The sequence below is a fragment of the Neolamprologus multifasciatus genome, chromosome 9, assembly GCF_963576455.1.
Source record: "Neolamprologus multifasciatus chromosome 9, fNeoMul1.2, whole genome shotgun sequence".
In the NCBI taxonomy this organism is placed as follows: Eukaryota; Metazoa; Chordata; class Actinopteri; order Cichliformes; family Cichlidae; genus Neolamprologus; species Neolamprologus multifasciatus.
This window is the reverse complement of record NC_140447.1, coordinates 21,970,860-21,996,453: the sequence shown is the minus strand read 5'-3', so window position 1 is coordinate 21,996,453 and position 25,594 is coordinate 21,970,860. Positions and strand designations below refer to the sequence as shown.

Here is a 25,594-nt window from a genome sequence, read left to right as displayed (position 1 = left end):
GGATGAGCTAAAAGAACAAAAGATTTCGTCTTTCAGAGGTGACACTTGAAAAAGGTCTAAAACTGATTTGTTTGCAGTTTTAAACTGAGCTTTAATGTGTTTTTTAGCCTTAAAATTCTATTTTAAATATCAGTATTTATGAACTTATGATGGCTTAAAAATGCAAATGAAAAAGCGCCAAATTTCACCCCACCCCCGTGGACTTCCCTGTAAGTCAAACAATTTTCATATGAAGGTAAATAAAGTATCAGCTGATTGTCAGAGGATCAAGCTGGAGCACCTTGTTGTTTGGATAAAATTTAGAAGAATAGATGAAAAAATGCCATCCGATAATCGCTCTCGCTGTTTATTAAATGCTGGCCAGATTTTCTCAACACACTTGAATAAAAAGCGCAAGCTTTCAGGTTTTAGCTCCCAGTAGCATTAATGACAAACCTGCCACTTTCTTCAAAGTATGTGTTGAACTTGTGAGAAGTCACACAGTGGTGCTGCTGATCGCTCTGCAGCTGGTGACTGCAGCTCACGAGGTGTGAATGAGACGCAGCTCCTGGTGTGGAACTGAAACAATGGCCGCTGCCCGGTCAGAGTGAGGGAATTAGCAGGAGGCAGTTTGCTGAATGGGAGAGAGCAGACTGCTGGCGCTGGTGAACAAACAGAGCAGCCACATCAAAAGACGCAGGGCGTGAACATACAGATAAGGTCAGACTGTCAGATATTTCCTGACCTGAAACACTCTGGATGTGGACAATAAGGAAACTTGTTATCATGTAGAATAATATTTGTGCAGATTTAAACAAAAATATCTCTGAGAAGATAAGAAGGTCCTGATAAAGACAAAGGTGATTCTGTATCTTTCATTCATTCACTGGTTTGCTTGTTCTAGATCTAAAGCAGTGGTTAATGTGTGGTTCCTGATGGGTTACAGCATGAAAGTGAGTGGCTGCAAGATGTTAACTAAGAATACTTGGGAATTCGCTCTATTTTATAATAGAGCGAATTTTGTAATTTTCTCAAGACTCTCAAAAATGTTCAGTTCAAAGAAGGAAAAGTTTTTCGTCGTATTAGCCAAGAGCTACAAGGACTATCTTTAGAGCCCTTGAAAAATGGAAAAGAATGCATGCTTTTGTTGAAGGTATAGAAAAGCAAGAAGTCATTGATTTAACTATGTACATCTCTTTTTCTGTATGATTTAAGTCATGCCTTGAGAAGATAAATCATGGATTTACAAAGATTTTGTGTTGTATGAAGTAGAGATGGCACGATACACTTTTTATGTCGATACCGATACCATAAATTTGGATATCTGCCAATACCGACTATGAATCTTGATATAGTGTGGTTTTAATCAATAAAATCTTTTTTTAATATCTTGCTGCTTTTTGTATAAGTTCATACTCAAGTTACAAAAAAAAGCAACACTAAAGCTATTCTGTTATACCTGTATGCAAAAAATATACTGCACCCAAAATATTCATAGTTCAGCAACACTGAGCTAATAAAACTTAAACCCTGCTCCATCCTCCCTATTCTGGTATTTTAAAGAGTAAGCAACCTAAATAATAGGGTTCTAAAAACTCCCAGCAAAAAAAAAAAAAAAAAGGGAACCACCCACCCCCCACCTCATGATGCTAATCGACGTAATCAACTTTAATTTGATGCAGTGTGGGGAAAAATGCACAGAAATCAATTATTTTTCAAGAATAATTAAATAGATTCAGCATCTTTCTTCACAAGTACTATAGCTTACTAGGGTATATTAGACTTAACAGTTACTATATACAGTAATGGACTTCTATACATTTTTCATCAGATTAAACTTTGGGTGTAGATTCGGATAATAATTTATTAAAAGCTAGACATTTTAAATGAGAATAAGAAAGAAAAGTATGTCTTTGTGCCCCCTGTTCCCTGTTAATGCCCTATCGGCCCCCTTGGCTAAACTTTGCTAGATCCGCCCCTGCACAGTTACCAGCCGTCAGCTACGTAGAAAAGGATCCTGGTTGTAGAAAGTAATAATAAATAAATTCTAAACAACAGCTTATCAAGATTAAACGTGCTGCTGTGTTCAGCCGCCTGGTTCCTCTTTCTGGTACAAAGTGAGCCAAAAACAAAGAAGAGAGGACGGGAGTGGCGACATAAAAGCCGATCAGCTGATCATTGATCAGTTTCATGATTGATGTAGCAGCAGGAGAGGGAGAGAGAGAGAGGCAGTCGCTCCATATATCGGTTGTTAAGCTTAATGCCGGATGCTTTACAAACATTCAGAGATGGACTTACACGCTTGCTTTACTCTCTCTGAGATAACTTGTCGAGAGAAATGCGTGGGTTGGTAGCGAGGCTCCAAATGCTCAACCAGAGGTACTTTTTTGATATTTAACGGATCTGATTACATTTTTATTTCTCTCCGATATCCGATCCAGTAATTTAGGTCAGTATCGGACCGATCTCTAGTATGAGGTATGTCTTGTCAGTTCAGCGATAAATGGACAAGTTCCTGAAAGCTTAATTGTGGTTGAATGAACTGCCAACAGGCTAAAGAACAAGGACTGGGGTTTTTATAAGGTTTTAAAAAAAGAGGAAACTTGCAGTGTATTGTCAGAGAGCAGAAAAGCTGCGAGGTCCAGATACTCAGAATGAAAAATACTTAAATAGCAAAGATCAAAGATACTGGTGCACACCAGCTGATTTCTTAGGCAAACCTGTTCAACCGCTTGTTAAGACGAATATACAATCAACCAATTGCACTGCACCAACTCAGTGCATTTAGGCGTGTGGACATGTTCAAGACAGCCTGCTGAATTCAAACTGAGCATCAGAGTGGAGAAGAGAATTGATTTTACCAACTTTGATCGCAACATGGTTGTTCGTGACAAACGTGCTGGTCTGAGTATTTCAGAAACTGCTGATCTGCTGGGATTTTCCCATACAACCATTTCTAGATTAATTCAAATAACCACATGCAGACGAGCTACAACAGTAGGAGACGACACCTCCTGTCAGTTATGAACAAGATACTGAGGCAACACTTAAAACAAGCTCACCGAAACTGGACAACAGAAGACTGATAAACGTTGTCTGGTCTGATGACTCTTGATTTCTGTCTGGCTGCTGGTTTAATGCTGTAGGGGATATTAGTGTGCATCACTCTATACCAAAAGGAGGATAACACACTATGTGACAAAACTCAAATAATCTAAAAATGGATGCCTGAGCATGACAGTGAGGTTTGCTTTACTCAAATGACCTCCACAGTCACCAGATCTCAGTCCAATAGAGCACCGTTGAGATGTGGTGGAACAGGAGAGAGTTCATCCCAAATAAAGTGTCCAGCAAGTGTACAAAGGTGTTTTTACACAGGATGTTGGGATTTCTGTGGGAGTTGAGAAAAGTGGGCACACAGGATTTGTTTTCTGTACCTTCATCATTACCTCGAGAACTGTAATAAATCTGATGAGCTACTCGTAGGTACTTATAACAAATCTGAGATGATTACACATGTTGCTGACCTTTAGTGTTCAAACACACGCCTTACATATATACTTACACAGAAACGTGTTTCCAAGGAACAGCTTTGCTCCACCCGTCTCAATATATACTCATGTTGAATAAATCATTCAGTTCAGGCGTGTGATGTTGACTTTTCTCTCATTTTGCCACCCGTCTCTACAGGGTGTCTGTTCCTACTGGCTGCCGGGTGGCAAGACTTTCTCCAAGAAGGACTTTTGGTTTTAAAGAGACACGTTAAAACAAGTAGATGAGCTTTTAGAGGGAACGGTAGGTAGGGCTGTCACATTATGTCCAACTATTCACATTTCTATGACACCGTCGCTCTGTCCTTTACTTCACCTTGCTCCCTTATTGCGACCTAGTTAAAAAATAATAATCACATGTTAAGCAGGTTTCCATTAAAGTTTAGTGGACTGTAAAACAAGTGCATAAAATGCCACTGCAGCTACTACCCATCATTTAGATTTCATATTAAATGATCCCGAATACTTCTCATCACACCATAACCATTTTTAAGCAATCATTATTAGACAATCTGTACTCACAAATTTATTTTAGATACTTTTTCAGTTAGAAAAAAATTTTCATTTTAAAATTTAAGGGATAAATTTCACTATTTAATGATTAAATCAATCAGTATAGATCTCCACACTGAAGATGAATAACGGGCAGTAAACATGCTGACAAATGACACGGTGAGGTTACACGGTGGTGGGAAACTCAGTCATCCTTTACCAGTCTGGGAGTGAGTGTGCCCACTTTTCTTTGTTTGGTGGTTGCTGGGTGGGCATCCCCTGTTCATTCATTACCTGAAGGCCTGCAGCAATTCTGCGTGGGATGTGAAGCGCAACAACAGCGCATTCCTATACTCAGAAACAGGGAGTGGGAGTTGACAGAGGTTTATTTCAATGAGCTTTGAGTTTGTTTAACCTCCTCGCTTTTCTTCTAGATCCAACACCTTGACAAGAAGAAAAAAAAAAATCAGACAACTTGACCCAGCACAGTTTATGGCGGCAATCGCGCATAACAGTCGTCTTAGAACGACCAAAGCTGCTTCGGAGCGGTTCAAGTGAAAGCTGAAGTAGGGAGGTCTACATGCAAAACAGGGGTTCGGTTACAAGATAAAAGTAAAAAGTGATGGTGACAGAAGGATATACAGTCTACTGAGCATGACTCATTACTCATTACTTAGCTGACCACATCCAAAGATTTCTGAGGGGCAGAGAGAAAAGAAAAGGATGTTTTGCTAAGATGATCTGAGCCAGACATACCTGCTCTCCAGTCAAACCTGGAGAAGAAACTGGAAGTGCTGGCCATTCAAACGAACATGGCACTTCACCTCCAGCTGTGCGGTTTAAAGGAATAGCTCAACACATACCGGAAATAAAAGCCAGTGTGTGCTTTGATTCTGACGGTAAAATGAGAAGATCAAAGCCAGCGTTCAAGTCTGTACAGTAATTATGACGCGACAGCCATTAAACTGTTAGCTTAGCTTAGCGCTGAGAACAAAAGCAAAAGGAAAGTAGTGGTAATCGTTTCCTTTTCAAAATGAAAGGTTTAAATAAACATAACACATGGTGATTAATTTTATGTTAAGCTTCAGTTGTTCAGTTTGTTATGAACTACTAAAAGGGGAATTCCCCCTCGGTTTTTCCCATTTTAATCCTACTAAAAGATTTCTTTTTGTTTTTTGGGGAGGAAGTTCCTTTATTCAAGCCAGTTAATATACTACAGACATTGTAATGTGCTAATTTTGGGCAATAAATATAAAACTGTGCAACAATCTGAATTCTTTATTTTGTAAAATATTTTTACTCCAAGGATTTAAATCACAAAAAAGTACTCTTTCTTAAGGTCTTTTAAAGGTTTTTTTTTGTTTGTTTTTTTAACATTTGCTGCCTTTTTACCCATTTTCAGTCCAGTCCTTGTACCTGACCATTTTCAGAGAAATGCTTTTTTTGTTGTTGTTGTGAAGCCACTTATATCTGACCTATGACTCATAAAGTATTAAAAAGCCATAAAACTCAAGTAATGAATCATTGTTCTTTCTGTGCATAACTTAGCAAAGAGACAGTTTTTTTCCCTATCTTTAGGAACTTTGTTACTAGCCGCCTGTCAGAAAACACACTGCTTCTTTACTTGAATCTAATACCAAAAAAATAGCAGTTTGACAGACATAAAATAGTATTTTTGACAAACAAGGTAATTCCTAAAGAGATAGCAGAAAATGGGCCATGTTGTTTAGTCTGTCCTTAAAGTTGAGGAAACTAGACAAGTGGAGAACAAAGGAATAGGTAGCACAACTAAAAAAATATCTACAGCAGATTAACAGCATGTGAAAGTCTTATCCTTAAGAAACAGAAGAAAATCCAGCAAAAACCTGAGAGATGGATCTGGCCCTTCATTTGATCCATCACGGGGAGAACATGCAAACTCTGCACAGAAAGATCCCCACCTGATGGTGGGATTGACCTTGCTGTGAGGCTAACTACCATGCCACTGTACTGATCCATCTACTGTTCGCTAAAAACTCATCATAAATGGTCTCAGTGGTAGGGTGGCTGTCAAGATGCCATTCCTAAGGGTAAGAAATGTGGGAGAAGACTGAGGTATGCCAAATTCTAACAGGTCTTACTGAGTAACTAACTCAAATCTGAAAATGTATCTATAACCATCTGTAAAGCATGGTGGAGGGGAAGTCATGGATTGGGGCTGTGGTGTTGGAGATCTCGTAATCGATTGGCTTATGAACACAGAAGCATCATCAGATTTTGATCCACCATTTCACCATCCACCACCAGTTGGCAGTGGTTTCACTGTTCAGCATGACAGTGATCCCAAACACACTGGCAGTTACAAGCATAAAACACACACAGGAGCTCTATCAATCATCTGGGCCTCCCCAGATCCCAGACCTCAACATTACTGAAGCAATGTGGGATCAACTTGAGAACAAAAGGCAGAAAAATCCAAAGAAGAGCTTTGAATGTCCTTCAAGAATGAGAAGAAAAGCCTAAGAGAGTTCAGGCTGTGCTGAAGAATAAAGGTGAAAAAACAATGTGCATGTTTGCACGTTTCAATAAGCTGCTGTACCAATTTGTCATTTTCCTAGTAGCATATTTTAAAGATTGAGGTATCTCGAGACTTTTGCACAGTACAGGACTCTTTTCTTACCAACGTCTAGGTGCTTCCCATTCAGATGTTTAAAGTCTGTCCTACTTCTCTTAAGCATGTTATTGATGACAGTACTTTTCCCTTGAGGTTTTTTTGTAGTGTTCAAAATGATTGTCTTGTAGCGCAAGACAATCACACAGACTGAAAACACATTTAGCCAGATAATTATCGCTCCACTTAAGAGGCTGAAACTGAAAGTGAGAGTGGTTGTAATGTTTAATAATCGCTTGCAGCGTGAAATCTAAACATGGCTTCGATAATTGGTGCTCGGTAAACTCTACGTTCTTTAAACTGGAAAAAAATGTTCAAATAGAGACTTTGAGTCACAGTTTTACCATCGCTATCAAACTGGTTTAAAAGAAACCTTCAGAATTTCATAAATGTGGTGTCGTGTGGATTCAACAGGCAAAGCTATCATGGATCATCTGTGGTGTACCGAGTCAGACACGTTCTTTGCTGCTACCCTGTAAGCACAAACCAAGCATGTAGCTTGCAAAATATTTTTTTTAAAAAAGGAAAAGAAATAGGCATTTGTATGGTACAGTGGCAACAATCTGCAACATTTATCGCGTTTTCCTAAAGCACCGTTCATGCTTCTTACTTTTAATAGGAATGACGTCTCCCGACTTAAAAGCAGCCATAGAGGAGAAGCAGCACCATTTGGTGTCATTTTTGGGGTTTACTCAATCAGAGATGATGAGCATTTGCTCTTTTTATACTACTATCAGGAGATTTGTTATCTATTAGGTGCCAAGTCTTTAACACAGGAACTGTTTCTGGCCAGGACCTCAATCAACTGCGATGCGATCATTTTTCTGTAAAGCAAATTTACCTTACCTATGGGTATGAATAAACTTACCTTACCTTACCTCTTCTGGGAATTCTGCAGGACAACGTGTAATTCCTGAAGTTCTCCGTCTGTATCGTTTAGGATTTCGTAGTAAGTGCTGTTACAGTGCCCGGTGTCCATTGTGTGTAAATGACCCTCATGGTGAAGTTCAGAGAGTTCATGTACAGATTAAGTACTTTCACTCTCTGCAGCTGTAAACAGAGGGCAGTGATGCAGAACACCCAGGACGGGCATCAATGTAATGAGCGCACTCAACTCGCTTTTTTGGACTCTGCCTTCATAAATGCTGAGAAATTTATTCAGACAAAGTGTGCAGCTTTTTCCTACCATTCAACAGTGTGAAGTGCCAGAAAACACTTGGAAAACACACATTTGTGATTTTAGAAATGATTGCATGGCAGATTCCCTTTCACCTCAGGATGGTTGGATTTCATTAACAGTTCAGAACAAATCCACTATGCATTCAGACTAAAAAGAACCTGTAGAGTTGTGAGTCTTCTCTCTTTCGTTTTTCAAAAGCAGGAAACTCTCACACCCCATTCAATTCAACTTTTTATTAAAGACATTCTTTTAACAAATATCAATCAGTATTTTTATGCAGTGCTTGATGCAGAAAACAGCTCTTCTGACTGCACATTCCTCACATATCAGGTGACGACTCAAACATCCATGTGACCCCCTTGTTAGGGTGACTAAAAGACCCCTCAATATGTGCTTCGAATTGATCAGCACTGTCCCTTTAAGCAGGCCAGCATGACAGTTGTAAAACTAGGTACTTCCCAGCCACAATGTAGAGCACTACAGGGGCCCAGTCAGGGTGTATCCGTGTCCTCTCAAACAAAAAAAAGAAAAAAAAAGGGGGAAGTAGATACTACTGAAAACCTTGCAGTATGTTGTGTGTGTTTGCTCCAGTAAGATGCTGTGAAACTGAATCCAGCACGGTCTGCTTCCACCTTTGCATCCTTCCTAGTCAGATCATGTGTCGGTGCAGAAGCTGCAGAAAGATCTGGCCTGCATGGGGGGGTCTGCAACACCACCATCACAGCAGCAGCAGAAGCCTGCAAAACACAGGGCAGACAGGAGCGAGTCAGAGTCCCGATGTGACTGTTTGTGGACAAACCTTAGTTTCATAATGCAAGTTATCAAAAAAAACTTTCAACTTTGTAAATGAGCTGTCCTTTCATTATGACTCGGGAGTCAGTGCTAAATTTGCTGTGAAATTCAGATGAGAGCGGGGAAAGTTTAACACTCACACATTTACCCAAAGCTCAGTTTATCTATCCAACACAAGTACACAAGATTAAGATCGAAGCTTTAAGGTTTCCAGTTAGCACAAGTAAATGATCTAAATAAAGTTAAGCTCTACTCTTCTTTTTGGGAAACTATTAAAGCTGCATTGAGCTCAAAGGTGGGGTCACAAAACTGCCAGAATTTGAAAATAAACAGCCTCCTTTTGCAGGTGTCACCTCTTTGTTTTGAGCGGGTTCTTGACACAGGTTAAAAATACATCAGTTCTGACTTCTGGTGAACCCAAATCACCCTGACATGCTTCCTGCAATTAACCTGTCGCACCGCCACATCTTACATTTTATGTCCACAGTGTCCCCTCATGAGTTTGACCCTCCAAAGCTGGATCTAGCTCATTACACTGTAATGCATTACAAACAGGATTGCAGTGTGCTGACAGATTGCTGATGTTTCTGTCCAGACGAGCCAAAACCCACATAATCAAATCCTACCTGCAATAAAAATGCATAGAAGCAAGTAAGCAGAGATAATCGGCCAATCAAATGAGTCAATTATGTCAGCTGACATCAATTAAACAGCGCCAAACTCAAGTTTAGCTTCAATGCCAGACATGAGGAAGTTTCAGTGACTGAATGTAATCAGTTGTTGTTAAATCTAAGCCCTTTAAAATTAAAAACAAGTTAAAAGTAATATAGATCTATGACATGCAGGACTTGGGTCTCTAGCGTGACCTGCTACACCACCGTGGATATGAATCAGTACAGACGAGAGATAAAACTAATTTGTGTTCAAGGACATTCAAATAGGGTGGGAAATTCACGTCTTGACACTCAAATCAGTAGATCAGAGGCTGTGACTACTTCACAAACTACCGTGAGACTGTGTTGAAATGATTGTATAATCCTCTTGAATCATGATTTAACCAATTGAGATCTGCTTTTTCATTTGGCCCGTTATTATGACCTCAAGCTCAAACTAATCCAGTCTAACAATTTCAAGCCCCTAAACACAGCATTTTCTATACGTTTTGGCCTTTACTTCACATGTAAACGGCATTTAGGGCATGGAAGATGGAGCTCTTAAAAAATTCCTGCATTCACAGTGGGTCTCGCAACGTCAACGGTGCACTAAGTTATGCCTTTTGATGTCAGACTGTCCTCTGTGTAATTGTTTGATTTCTTCTGATTGGCCAGCGTCTTAAAATGGTTAAGGTTGTACGTTGCTTTGGCATCAGATACATTAGTACAGTACAGTCAATGGCGGTTATGGACCACAACCACTCGCGAATACTTGACATCCTCTCTAAAAACGCGTAGAACCCGGTGGCGCCAGTGTCCAGCAGCCTCGCCTCTGTCAGTGCGGCCCAGGGCGGCTGTGGCTACACTGTAGCTTGCCATCACCAGTGTGTGAATGTGTGTGTGAATGGGTGGATGATTGTGTATTTGGGGTCCTTAGGACCAAGTAAAGCGCTATACAAATACAGACCATTTACCATAGAACTAATTACATTTTCCTGGGAGCTCTGTGTTTGGAATTTGCAAATTGGCGAAGCTTTTAAAGAAAAATAAAATACATTTTATTTATATTTTGCTGTGTTTACATTAATATTAATATTTGAACATCAGTAAATATTTTTTATGATAACATTTTTTACTTACATATTTATGATTTTTATTTACACAAGAACACAAAAAAACCCACCTTTCATCTTTCATGTATTTTGAAACTGGATTTTTTGGAGACCTGGAATGCAAATGTGCCCGCCTCTGAAGCACTTTGGGTCGGCATCTGTTGTTTAAATTTGCTATTGGCTTTAAATAAAATAGTGATGGTAAACACAAAAAGGTTCAGACATTTTTTTCCACAGTGCATGTTTGAGGTATAGTTTTAATTCCCCCCCCCCCCCCCCCCCCCAAAATTATTAATTTATTACAGTTCATCTGGCTACCTACAGAACTTAAGCCCCTTTTCTATTAGTAACTACTCGGATCAACTCTGCACGGTTCGCCGCGGTTTTAAGGATTTTCCGTTAGGTCACAGTACCTGGTATCAGGTACTTTTTAGTACCTTCACAATCCGGGGTTCCAAGCGATTCAAGCAGGTACTAAATGTGAGATTGCCAGACTGCATGCCAATTATTGGCTGGTCAATGACATCACTTGATGAGTCATGAGAGCGTCTCGTTCATGGAAATAAAAACGGTGGTCCTCCGAGTCTGACGAAAAGCCACAGAGCAAGCAGCAGGCATATCTCTACGTCCAACTTTGTTGTAGCGTTTGTGTTGCATACATCACGGGACGCTCAGCAGGACTGCCATGATGACAACCATGCGCATGAGGTAGTACTAGATTATAACGGAAAACCAGTCGTGGCGAGTCGATCCAAGTAGGAGTAGATGCTAACGGAAATCGTCTCTAGAGGATAGAAACAAAGTATTGTGCTAGTATTGATCCAATACCTTTACCAGTGCTGGTATCGATTGTATAAATATTTGGATCAATCCGCCCATTTTTTTCTCTTATCATGAAAGTGTAAAATCCCTGCTTAAAAAACACCTGTAGACAAAAGGTTTACTTGATTAGACTGTGCACTCCTTTGGAGGCTTTCATCTTTGGTATTACTAGACAAAACTACATTAGGTTCAACTATAAGTCCCTAAAAAACTATCTGCTTTCAAGATTTCTCATTATAAGGTCATTTAATGCACGATTTAATCAAATGTGAATAGTTTAAATGGCATTTGCGTCATTTTAAAATGCATTTCTTTAAAGTTCAAAACACGTTTGTGACTTTTACGAGTTCAAGGATCAAGTGAAACCGAAGCTCTTTGTGTTTGGACAAAGCTCCTAATAACGTTTCTCCAGCTGCAACTAAATAAACTAATGAATTTGGTGAACAAGCACTCAGGCAGGCAGTTTAGTGTAGCTTCTAGGTATAAAGCTGAAGGCAACATTATAAGAGAAGCAGCACAGTTTTGCTGGGACTGCCACAGTCTTCCTCCACTTCCTGTCACTGCCCCTGATGGGGCATTTACTCAGGAATCTAAATCTGTCAATCACATGATGAAGGCGTTGAGTCACCTTAAGCTTGAGTAGGTTGCTTAAAAGAAAAACAAACCTCCAACAACAACAGTCTGGGACATCACCTTTTGTCTTTCGAATGGAAAAACTAACAATAAACGGTCTTGCTTGTCCATTGAGGGTGTTTCACGAAAACAAGTGGTGTAAATATGTCTCACACATCAGAAAACCTTAAAATAATAAAACCAACACCACCACATGATTGGTTGGTGTTAGACGTCAACGCGGCACAACACTGGTGTAATCATCAAAGGTCTGGCTCTAACCTGCCTAACCACTTTCATCACTACAGCCCACAGACACCTGCCAAATTAGCTTTTTTTTTTAATAAGCAGAAAGGAAATAAAAAAAGATGCACACAAACTCTAGGTTGCATTTTCCCCTTATCTTTTTAGTTTTATCTGAAATGATAAGCGAGTGAATGTGTGGTGACATCAGATTAAACTTATAGCTATGCCTTAAAAGCACTTAAATAACAGAGGATCTTGTCACGCTGACATATTTGGTGCTTCCATCATTGCCCTGTTATAGAAGCGTTACACGGTTCACACAGTGGTTGGCTCCCCAGGCAGCTGAGCGGTTGCTAAAGCAGGAAAGCCACGTGTCAGTGAAAATGTATTTCTAGCGGGTGACTGAGTGTTAAAAGGAATGTGGGCGAGGTTGTAACCAACACGACCCGGCTGGCACCGTGCCCCACTGCCTCTTCACGTGATCTCACCCCTATTTGCAGTTTGGTATCTGAATGCAGCTGAGTGATCCCACCAGCAGAGTGTCATATGTACCTTTATAGTAAGCATTATGGAGAGGCTGGCGCTGCGTGCTGGCTGGCTCTGATGGTGTACGGCACTTTCATTTATGCTCTGAGGCTATTTATACTTTATAAGCAGCCAACTAACCGCAGGTATAACACTGAGGCATGCAGCCTGATTGACATTTCCCACAGTGACTTTGTTGCACTGCGGGAAATCCCATTCATCTGATGTTGAATAAACCAGGTCAGTCATTTGATAACAGTGGCGCTGGAAGGGAGTCATGTCTACAATAGGTCACATAGAGAACTAGTTGGCTGAGATCCACCAAAAGTCAAATTCTGCGCTATGAATTCTCAGCAGGGGCAGCAACGGTGGCGCAGTGGTTAGCACTGCTGCCTCACAGCAACAAGGTCCTGAGTTTGACTCCACCATATGTGTGGAGTTTGCATGTTCTCCCTGTGTTTGTGTGGGTTCCCTCCGGGAACTCCAGCTTCCACCCACAGTACAAAGACGTTTACCTCAGTCTTATACGTGGGGTTAGTTTGCTGCTTATAAAGTATAAATTGCCTCAGAGCATAAATGAAAGTGCAGTACAATTTGCAATTCTAAATTGTGTTGTCTGTCTCTCTGTGTTAGCCCGATGGATGGATGGACTAGTCAGCGCTACAAGCTGCACATTAGCTGTCAAATCAAACTGATCTTTTAAAAAGGCGAACATTCATTCATTCACAAGCTTCCAGCCTCACCATGCAATGGAATTCCAATATGTTCTTCCAATATGCGCACTGCTTCTCCACCTTAAATAAATAAACTAATTAGCAGAAAGCTATTAGAAGGTTTTACTTATGTGTGTTATTTTCACCTTTCATGTATAAATGAAGGTCGTTTAGAAGACAGATTCATTCTCTATAATCAAATTTTAAGCCATTAAGGAGGCTTACGTTTGGTTGCGTGATGCCATAAGCTAGATAACTTACTCTTCAGACTAGGACTCGCTACAATTGGTTTCTTTGTCGCCATGTCAGAGATAATTTCTATACCTTGTGACTCTGCTTTTAAAGGATTTACAAAAGCTAGAATAGATCTCAGTCTAATAATTAAGAATCATTGCGTGCAGAAGAGTCGTGTCACTCAGCAGACATCTGTCAGCGCAGCAACATTATGTGTTCCTCTGCTGATTGTCTCTTTTGGGCAAGGACACCTCAAAGAGACATTATGCAACTCTCCCATAGTTTTCTGTTAAGGACTGTTTTAGTGCCGCGTCTCTTCATTATAATCTTTCTGATGCTACGAGTCCTTATGGTGCTCAGAGAAATAGCAGACATTCTTTTTTCCAGCCTGTTTCTAAAATAAAGACTGAACTATGAGATCCGATCTCTATTAAAAACAAAAAAGCATCAATTCTACTGTACTGTGCAAAATCCTTAAGCCAGTTCTCATTTTATATTTTCCTTCCAAGAAGCCAGACTTTCTTTTTTCTTCTCTGTGTTATTCTTTCTGTTGTTATTATAGTTCTACAGACTTTCTGAGGTTCCCTCAGAGTTTTTCTTTCATCCACCCTAACCATCAAAACATTATCAGAAACGGTCTTCGTGGAAGGGTGGCTGTTAAGAATCTATTCTTAAGAACAGGGAGCTCAAAATCAGTGGCAACAGGTCTTATGGACTGATGAATCCAACTTTGAAAAATTGAAATTGTCGCCAGTATGGTTGGAGGTCATGAGAGGTACGACAGTGAGTGTCTACAGCTATCTGTATGCATGGTTTGGAGCTGCATTTAAGGCAGTGGTGTCGGAGAACTTGTCAGAATTAGTGGAATTAGAGAAAACTACCATCGCATTTTGAGATCCCATGCAACAACACTGATCACAAACACAGTGCCAATTTGGTAAAAGCATACATGGGTAGAAGAAGTGTGTTTCTTCTACCGCAGTGTGGGATCACCGTGACAGAGAACAGAGCAAAAAGAGCTTTGAATGTCTTTCAAGAAGCCTGGAGAACTATTTCTAAACACTATTGAAAGAAGTTACAAGAAAGTTCTCCTAAGAGAACAAAGGTGGTCTTACAAAATATCGACTTTTGAGTTCATCAGAACTGTACAAACTCTGCCTGACATCCTGTATTTGCAGATGCTTCAATAAATTGCTGCTGTTTCCCATTTTCCAAACAACATATCAAGAAATAAGAAATGTCTCAAAACATTTGCACAGTACTGCATACCTACATAAAACAAAATACATAAACAAATCATGCAAATTGCTTCTTCTTTGCTACCTTTAAAGATAGTAAACAACAAAACTGTATCACAGCCAACATCTGGTGACAAACAGCTTTAATTCTGAGGTGATTCTGGCCCAGTCAGAGTCTGAAGTTGTGTTTTAATCCCTAATCTTTCCATAATTACGGATTATGAATTTGCCTCTGTTTTGACTCATGTCTTCATTTGTCTCAATAGGAACAGCTACTCATGTTTATCCACCTACACAGCTGCTTGAATCTCGCCCATCTCACTGGAGGATATTCAGATTCTAACACACTTCACGAATTGGTTGTCAGTAACTCGGATTTATGTTGATTTATGTTGATTTATGTTGATTTTCTTATTTTGTGTACATACTTGGCTACACAGATAATTAAAATGAAAAATCACAGACAAATCGAAGGCAACTGAATTTTCTTCCCTCGCATTCACCTAAGTTCATCTGCTTCATACTACCCGAACAAAACGTCTGCCCCTTAAAACTCATCCCACTCCAGCTGCTTAATGTCTCTGTTGTAACTTGAACCGACAGGAATGTAAAGGAGTGCCGATGCCAGCGCGATCTGCGACCTATCCATCACCGACAACAAGCTCATTACCCAAAAACCTCTTGAGCGGAGCTGCGAAACAGGAGGGCACCGGGGGAGGTGAAAGGTCTGACCTGGACTTTCCTGGGTTTGCAGGACCATCCCGAGCACAGCAAGATCTCAAAGCCAGACGAGAGCACCCGTCTCCTGATTCGACGTGACGTATATAATATTCACGTTTCAGATGCATAAGCCTCCCCGGGTGCAGCAGGGGATCCTTGTCACTTAGCACCGTGTGATGCTGAGTTCAGGGCCAGGCAGTCCTCGAGAGCTCCAGCCTCATTAGCGATCTGTGTTTCCAAGATTCACCAACTGACGCTGACCGACAGCTGCTCCAGAGGAAAGCCAGCGGGCTGAGAGAGCGCTTCCTAAAAAGAAAAAAGAAAAAAAAAATCACCCTTTCACAAAGCAGAGGCTTCATCTCACACTGTGACGCTGTAATTTCAGTGGAAGTGTGCTACACTATCCTTTCTCTGCCAAACCAGAAATAAATTGGCTCGGACTTTTCAGCTGCTCTTTGTAATGAGTCAGCGTTGCTAATGTTTCCCTTCTCACAGAAAAAAAGAAAAGAAAAGGGGGACCACACATATGAAAAACTGTGGGCATTTCACTTAGCTCTTCCTGCCTCTCTTTGACTCTTATGAATGGGTACAAATGAGACCACAGGGAGGAATGAATGCGCCTTTTTCATATCTTTGAAATCAGCTCAATCAGATAGATACTAACAGCTGATGGAGGCAGTGTGTGTCATATCGAGCTGCTATGAAGTTCAAGGTGTAAGAAGAGAACCCCCAGCACCCGCCTTCAGCATCTTTTTTTCTTTACACGAGGAGCCAGTGAAGTCACCACAGCTGCTGCCTCTCTGCCACAGAGGCCGAGTGAAAGGTCGTCCCTCCAGCTGAAGGTTGTAAATTCAAGACGTAAAACGGGAAAGAAAGCGCCACTAAACAGGTGCAGGAGCAGAATGAATGGTCACCCGGGTTCCCCCCAATCTCAGAACGAGCAAGGACAAAGAGGGGGTGAAGCGGGTGTGTTCAGACTCAAGCAGCGATAGTCCTTCATGAAACCTTGGATTGTCTCATTTTGGAGCAGTACTCCAAAAATCAAAAAAAATCATCATAATAAAACAAAACCAAACATCCCTATCTGACACATACAGGAAACATGAGGTGTTCAGTGAAACCTTAGCTGAGTGATTTAAACCAAAAGGAAAAACCGTGGTGAGATATGACACCAGAGCTACATCTAATGAAAGTGATCATCAGTGTATATGGTAGTGATCGCGGTTGTATATTCCAGTGTGGACTGGAGCACATGAATAATGCATGAATGCGTATTTTGTTGTCGGGTGGGATTTTCTATCATTAATCTGCCTGCTGATCCACATTTATTTCCACGTTACTCGACAGCTCAGCGTCGTTACTCAAAGTCGGCCGGCGCAGGCTGAGATATTAGTTTGACCTGTCCTTTGAAAATAACTTCGCACTGATAGAGATTTGTGTGGATAAACTGTAGCGTCTCTCCTTAAGGTGACATCTCAAACCGCATCCATCTTGTGTGAATATTAAGCACAAGGGTCTGCTGCGATCAGCCTGGATTCACTTTGATTAAAGTTTATTTTCTCTTCTTTTGCAGTTCATACGTGCAACCTTATTCAGCTAAAAGCCCCCAATTAGACGTTTGTGTCTCATGTACGATCACCAGTTTACAGCGTGTGTTTACTGCGATGCCCACCAAGAGATCTGTCGTAACACCTCTACCTTAACTGCCTTCCATCTCCTCCCTTGACTGATTACCAGGTTGTGTTCAGGTGGAGTATTAGCTGAAGTAACACTAAAACATGGCGTGCAACTGCGGTTGTGACGTCACCGTTGGCGCGAAAACTAGCTGCTGCCAAGCGTCTCCCCACAGATGACACAGTCCGGTTGAGGTCGCTTGCACAATAATCTCTACTCACTATTTTCCGCTTTTCTTTAGGTGATGGGCCATCTTTCATGTGCCAAGCTGCAACTGCGAATACAGAAAAAAAAATGCATTCTCATCCAGGAGTGTCACACAGTGCCGCTGTAACGTGTCCTCATCATTACGAAAAAGACGTCTTATGTGTTGACAGCTGAGACAGAACTACTGTTTTTTAGAGAATGGCAGAGTTTGTGAGGTGGGTGGAGAAACCAGGAGACGTCTCACTTCTCCTTTTATCCACATGCCCATCTGTTCCTTCATGTGATTATTTTCTAAAACTCTTGCCATCTTTCAGTAATAATGTATAGTTGTCACAAAGCCCACAACACACTGGCGTAGGGGTTAATAAGCCGTGCACACTCCATACTTCAGGGATAAATCAGACCAATCAAGGTGTCTGAATTTTCCTTTAAAAGTTCAGGACTAGAACTCATAAACAGGTTTATTCTTTATCACCTGATTCGGGTCTCCATCTCTTCTCTAACTGCCAAAAATACTTTAAGTCTGCATTTCTTTTGAAAGGATTAATGCTCGAGTCAAGGTGCCCCTTCTCTAGACCAGCAGAATACCTGCAAAAGCTGCTTTAACATGCATAAACTGAGATAGCAGCAAACTAAAAATCTAATCTATTACTTAAGGTGAGTGCTTCACATGATGCTGGGATCAAATGAGGACCTTTTTATGCTTCAGGAAATGTTTTATTAACCTATTTTTATTGTGAATGTTAACTGAACATACGTGGATAATGCAGCAAACATCCGAGAATCTTTAAAGCCAAACTACCGATTTGGGGTCACCTAGAGGACGCCAGGTCATAATCTAACTTGACAAACCACTGGCTTTGTCCACATTGTGCTTTGTTTTACTGACTTCCTCTGCTAATGAGTACATTTGCGTGAAATTGTTCTATGACACAGTAGAAATAGTTGTAAGAGGGATATAATTCATATGGTCACGCTGATACTGTTCCCGGCGACATTCGTGGAATTTCTTCCTGTTTATTCTCCTTTCATCTCCACATCCAGTCATTAAGAAACATCCTACACAAATCCAATAAAGGAACAACCAGCCCTCACATTAGCATGCTGATGCAACAGTGCTTATTTCCTGCCTTAAGAATGACACCATTATCATCCTCAGATAACCAGCAATAAAATTAAGTTTGGGTCTTTCCACTGCTTTTAGGCCCCTAATTTCCCCTAATGTCCTAACGTAGGAGAAACATGAACTTAAAGAGTTCAAACTTTAGAAAACGTTTTCATGAAAACTCTCCTTCTCACCGTCAGCTCTGACATTTTCCATGATGTCAGTTCTTCTGATTGACCTAACCGTGAACCATGTGATGCTTTAGATAATGAAGCTGCACCGTGTCTGATTTTTCCCAACGTCACGAGGAATTTCATGTATTTTTGTGCCCAGAGGGCAAAAGCAGCAGCTGCTGCTTCAGCCGGGCATGTTCAGGAAGACACGGGAATAAAGCGGAAGCAGTCAAGGCATGAATTTCATACCAATGTGACACATGACAAATTAACTTCACAAGAGATGAAAGATGTGATTACTCAGATTTTAATGACGAAGGATTGCTGCGGTAGCCAAAGGGGAGAAAAAAAGCATCTAAAGAAGCCACATGTGTCCTGATGTGAAATTTATGAATTGATAAAGCAGTAAAAATGTTAAGTTTAGCTGCACAACTTCCTCTAATGTAGCTCCAGTGTTTTTTAAGGGTCATGACCTTCTGACCGCACCGTCCGATAAGTCAATCAGTGGACTGCGTGACAGACTTTAGATAAAATGTGGAACATGCAAACCAAAAGCACACAAGCAAACAAATGATTGTTCATTCATTGATTTTATCGGCCACACATATGTGCAACGTATGTCTGCAGATTTACTATTAAAAATTTCCCGATGGCAACGGTATCACAGGTTCTTCTTCAAATGAAATGAATGAAAAAGCGTTTTTTAAAAGAAGGCAGTTTTGTTTTTTCTCTAAGTGTGTAAAAGATCGAATGATTTTTAAAACATCTGTACATCTGAATTTCCCCAGAGTGCGAATAATAAAGTTTGCATCTATTGGGAGAAATTCACCTTTTCTTGTTTTCATTGTGTTGTGTTAACCAGTAGGTTAAAACCTCCACCCAGGTTTGGAGCCTCTGTTTGCCCCTCCTGACATCTCCTCCTCACTGCCGTTTCTGCCAAATGAAAAGAAGCAGCTCGGCAGTCAGAGTGAATCTGATTCAGTGTGAGCAGCCTGCTGCCATCACTTTGGTGCTGTGAGCGCCGTCAGCGTTCACTAGTTTCACTGTACCTTGTGTGTCTTGTGATGCTACTTTGACTGTGTGCAGTTAACCGTGCACACATCTAATTGGTCTTGAGGCAATCGATTTACTAATTTGTCTACTAGTTTCAGGAGACTGGGGCCAGGGATATACAGTGGGGCAAAAAAGTATTTAGTCAGCCACCGATTGTGCAAGTTCCCCCACTTAAAATGATGACAGAGGTCAGTAATTTGCACCAGAGGTACACTTCAACTGTGAGAGACAGAATGTGAAAAAAAAAATCCATGAATTCACATGGTAGGATTTGTAAAGAATTTATTCGTAAATCAGGGTGGAAAATAAGTATTTGGTCACCTCAAACAAGGAAAATCCCTGCTCTCACAGACCTGTAACGTCTTCTGTAAGAAGCTTTTCTGTCCCCCACTCGTTACCTGTATGAATGGCACCTGTTTGACCTCATCATCTGTATAAAAGACACCTGTCCACAGCCTCAACCAGTCAGACTCCAAACTCCGCCATGGCCAAGACCAAAGAGCTTTCGAAGGACACCAGGAAAAGAATTGTAGACCTGCACCAGACTGGGAAGAGTGAATCTACAATAGGCAAGCAGCTTGGTGTGAAAAAATCAACTGTGGGAGCAATCATCAGAAAATGGAAGACATACAAGACCACTGATAATCTCCCTTGATCTGGGGCTCCACGCAAGATCTCATCCCGTGGGGTCAAAATGATCATGAGAACGGTGAGCAAAGATCCCAGAACCACATGGGGGGACCTGGTGAATGACCTGCAGAGAGCTGGGACCAAAGTAACAAAGGTCACCATCAGTAACACACTACAACGGCAGGGAATCAAATCCCGCAGTGCCAGACGTGTTCCGCTGCTGAAGCCAGTGCATGTCCAGGCCCGTCTGAAGTTTGCCAGAGAGCACATGGATGATACAGCAGAGGATTGGGAGAATGTCATGTGGTCAGATGAAACCAAAGTAGAACTTTTTGGTATAAACTCAACTCGTCGTGTTTGGAGGAAGAAGAATACTGAGTTGCATCCCAAGAACACCATACCTACTGTGAAGCATGGGGGTGGAAACATCATGCTATGGGGCTGTTTTTCTGCCAAGGGGACAGGATGACTGATCCGTGTTAAGGACAGAATGAATGGGGCCAAGTATCGTGAGATTTTGAGCCAAAACCTCCTTCCATCAGTGAGAACTTTGAAGATGAAACGAGGCTGGGTCTTCCAACATGACAATGATCCAAAACACACCGCCCGGGCAACAAAGGAGTGGCTCCGTAAGAAGCATTTGAAAGTCCTGGAGTGGCCTAGCCAGTCTCCAGACCTCAACCCCATAGAAAATCTGTGGCGGGAGTTGAAAGTCCGTGTTGCTCGGCGACAGCCCCAAAACATCACTGCTCTTGAGAAGATCTGCATGGAGGAATGGGCCAAAATACCAGCTACTGTGTGTGCAAACCTGGTAAAGACCTATAGTAAACGTTTGACCTCTGTTATTGCCAACAAAGGTTATGTTACAAAGTATTGAGTTGTATTTTTGTTATTGACCAAATACTTATTTTCCACCCTGATTTACGAATAAATTCTTTACAAATCCTACCATGTGAATTCATGGATTTTTTTTTTCACATTCTGTCTCTCACAGTTGAAGTGTACCTCTGGTGCAAATTACTGACCTCTGTCATCATTTTAAGTGGGGGAACTTGCACAATCGGTGGCTGACTAAATACTTTTTTGCCCCACTGTATTTTCCCACCGTTTGTGTTACCACCTGGCTCAAAAGACCCAACATAATGTGGATAGCTCAAATAAAACATGGGTTTTATTTGAAATGACTTCATAATCTCAGCTCACAAATGTTTTTGGTTAGGTAAGGCAGGTGAGTTGAAGACCGAAGATTATAGCTATTTCTGGTTTATTCCTTTGTTTCGAGCATCATTTATTGGCCTTTAGTTCTCCTGTTTGCTGTGGGCTGTAACAGTGGTGGTGTCGGAGAGAAATCTACTCAAACCATGCTTCTGCTTTTTTAAATTCTTGTTCATTTTAAGATGCTGCTTGACGTGCTCTGAAAATAATGTGAAATTTCAGGCATGATTTTTTCTTTTGGGTCCGTTGGAGGCGTGGCCACATGCAGATGACTTTTCTCATTAATATACGAATGCATGTTTGTCTTACGTTTGCAGTGATGCGTCACAAATGCATAGATAACTACCCCAGCTGTCTTTTATCTTTCAGTTATGTCACACCATCTATACTTGAGAGGTGTGGTCATGTTATCTCCACCTAAAAATGCTTCTACGTCACTTTTTGGTTGATTGTGAAAAACAGAAAATGTATTCAGGTTCACCTCATAAACTCAGAAATCTATGTTGAACTTTCACTAAAACATTTTTTAATGATCACACTGCAAAAAGTCCAGCCTTCAAAAATTCCTTAAGAGTCAAAAACAACAGATGAGGCGGATTGATGCTAAATGTATCCCATTTGATACTTCTACATCATTAATTTTTCCTATTTTGTCACCTGAAAAATTGCAAGTAACGTAAAAAATAAAATAATAATAATAAAATAATAAATAATAAAAAATAAAAAACAGCTGGATGAAGAAAATATCACAAACTCAGGCAAATCTTTTTTTAAAATTTGTTAGGTTCAATAGACACAAAAGAATTTATGACTTGATCTTTTAACAAAAAAATGTGTTAGATTGTGGAAAATTGTGGCAAATGCACACTTTGATGCAACTGGAAAAATGTTCACAATATGGAGATAAAATGTTAATTTTTAACTGAAATTTGCTCAATTTTATATAGATTTTTTTTAAATTTAGATGGGTTTTGTCTTTGTTGACAGATTTGAAGTAAAGATAAGACAGAAAACGAGCGGAGGATATGCAGCAAAGGGCCACAGGTTGGACACGAACTCGGGCCTCTGCATTTAAGCCATGGGGCGAATGTCACCCTGCTCGACCAGTTAGCTAAACTGGCACCAAAAAAATAAATAAATCATAATTTATTCAAATCATCTCACTGTCACCAACAAACTGATCCAAACATTAAAGCAGTTATATCAAGCATCCGCTGGCGGTCACTCAAAGACCCTCATTCTGCTGCAAGCCTGCTGCTTTAAACAATAACCAATAACTAACCTGGCTTCACATGATGCTGGAGGCACTGCATTAATCAACAACTCAAGAGACATGTGAAACAGGAAGCTCTGTGTCCTCTGTTCAACAATAAGGACACAGAGCTGTGATTAATTGCTGCCTCTTGACCACCGCGCTGCAGGTTTAACGGACACGTTACTTCAGCTTCTTTTATCCGACTTGCAGAAGTAGGAGCGTGTCCTCTCATTCACTTCTTCGGCCTCTATTGAACTCTCTCGAACATGCAAGGCTAAATATTTACAAGTCGGCCTTTGCTTGTTTAATGTTAAAGGCACACTCACACTGCAGAGTAAATGAATGAAAAAGCTGTAGACAAAACACCTCCAGCAGCTGATGAGTACCAGGCCACTTTACAGTTACCCACAGGCTCCCCACAGGTTCAACCTCCTTTTCAGGACATGAGAGACGGCGACCCCCGGGGAGGGGGAGTTTGCTCGGGAGGGGGCGCTCAGCGGAGAGGCGGGGCCCTGCTGACGCTGCTGTCTCTGTGAAAGGAGGCAATCTGTGCATTTAGAGTTGGCTCAGGGCCAAAGACATTAAACCGAGGTGGGCTAGACTGCCATCCGAGGGCATTACACACAAAGACGACGAGCTATATGATGAGCTGCGAGCACGGCGTTCATCGGGACGCAAGAATGAAGGCACGCAGCACTGAGGTTTCTGAATTTTCTTTCTTAATTGGCTCTTTCCTAAACCCCTCCCCCAAACTATCCAATCATAGCTTTTATCAATATATACAGTAAGTGGACACAGCAACTCTGCCAAGCATTTTATTAGCAGACTCACACTCAACATTTAGAGGTTCAAGGACGTCGTCTATTTCTACATTTTTGAAAACTCAAAAGAAAAAGTGTAAGAAAGTGATTAAAAGTTTTTTTCTCTGCTTTGTTACCATAATCTGCTCAGCTAAGTAGCTTACTGTCCACAAAGCACACACTTTTAAGTCCTCAGGAACAGAGCTGGTATACGCTGAGTTTGGAAAAGTGGCTAAACTAGCAGTTTTACTACAACATCCAAATTTCTCACGCGATGCAAACTGAACCCCCTCATTTAAAAAAACTGTGAAATCTTTTTGAGGGTTGCTAACTCCAAGCAGTGAGTCCTTTGCTGATCAGAGGTTGCTCCATTTGGTTCTAAAATTTGGAAAGTCTAGATGACTCATATTATTTGTCCTTATTTTAGTTTGTGGCAGTAGCAGCACAGCAATAAACTAAAAAAGCTATTTACCCTGAACTCCACTGAGCTGAACAGCAGGAAATGACAGCAGTCCTTGTTCTGCTATGCAGCCTCAGAGAGCTCGGCACAGCATCACGTGAACCACTTCTCACCTTCTGCAGGTTCTGGTTAGAGATTTCCAAAGCAGAACAAGGACTTCTGTAGATAAGAGGGGAGAGACTCTCTGCAGTGACATGCAGGAGTACCGTAACAGTCACCGGGTCAGCCGAACAGTAGTGAAACATGATGCAAGAATATACCTGGGCAGCCCATCCAGGTAAAGTGAGAAGCACCACAATCATGTTGGTCAGAACCCAACAGAAACGATACTCAACGTGCTCTACGTAACCAAAGTGCAGAGAAACGTGAAGCATGTGGGTACTCCAGGGTGGGTTTTGTTTTCTGGCCATCACAAAATTTTATTTCAATGAATCAGGAAGGAAGTATAAACCAATCAACCAAAGTCAGTAAATCCAGCTTTCGTTCAATGTTGTTCACATTTTATTCTGCAACAGCAAGAGAGTAAAAGATGGTCCTGGAGTTTAAGCAAGCGCCTTGAATTTTGTTTGATTTTATTCAACTTTAAGTTCCTTTAACACCAAATAATTAAAGTTTTTATAACCACAGGTGTAGTTTACAGCAGGCATATGTCTCTACCACTAATCTGATACCTGTGCATGCATTTATGTATGTAATACAACTTCCACCTCTTAAAAAACAAAAGAATGGTGAATATGTTAAGCTGCAGGAGATCAGGTGCCCTCTCTACTCTTAGGATCCTTTTAGATATCCTCCTGAGACCCGAGTTCTTGTTTGGGTTTTTGATTAGTTGGACTTGATAAGTTTAAAAACTAAACATCACGTTTGAATAAAAAGTTGTTGTTGTTGTTTTTAATATTATGCCTAGCACAAAGGCTAAAAGAACACAATGAAGTTTGAGGTACGGAAAAGCCCAAATATAATGTCCCCAAATGAGAATGCAGGCTCTATAAAACTTATAGCTAGGGCTGGATCAGGTGACCCTGAACAATCCCTCAGTTATGCTGCGTCTCTGGTTCCTGGGGGGACTTCCCATGATGCACTGAGCACTCCATGCAGATCTTCGTTAACTTTTTTTATACTCATTCCTGTAGCGTGTATGTCTTGCTGTCCTTTTTTTCCTCATCTCTAGAGCCTGGTAATGCCGGAAGTTTCTTCCTGTTAAAAGGGAATTCTTCCTTCCCACCTTCACTAAGTTACTGATCAGTGGATTGTATATTGCTACAGAGTCTTTATCTTCTAATATAAAGTGCCCTGAGGCTGCTGTGGTTTGGCAATAAACAAATAAAACTGAATCAAACTGAATATGACAAGCTTGGCCATTTTTTTGTTTTTGGCTAATGTGTGAAACTTTAATATTACAAAATTGACTGATACCAACATCTGAGGACAAGTTGAAGAAATTATTAGCAAAAGGTCTTTTTAAAGAGAATTTTTAAACAAAAGGGTATTTTTGTTAAAATA

General features: G+C 40.8%; 1 protein-coding gene across 1 annotated transcript in view; it reads right to left on the bottom strand.

Annotated features, from left to right (window-relative positions):
- Positions 1-8,184: 8,184 nt before the first annotated feature.
- myca (MYC proto-oncogene, bHLH transcription factor a) overlaps positions 8,185-25,594 on the bottom strand; it is a 41,430-nt gene continuing 24,020 nt past the window's right edge. Inside the window, exons 4-5 of the mRNA XM_085173076.1 lie at positions 15,532-15,825; positions 8,185-8,589 (exon numbers count right to left, since the gene is read on the bottom strand). The gene's annotated coding sequence lies outside the window, so the exon portion shown is untranslated. The remainder of the gene's footprint in view (positions 8,590-15,531; positions 15,826-25,594) is intronic.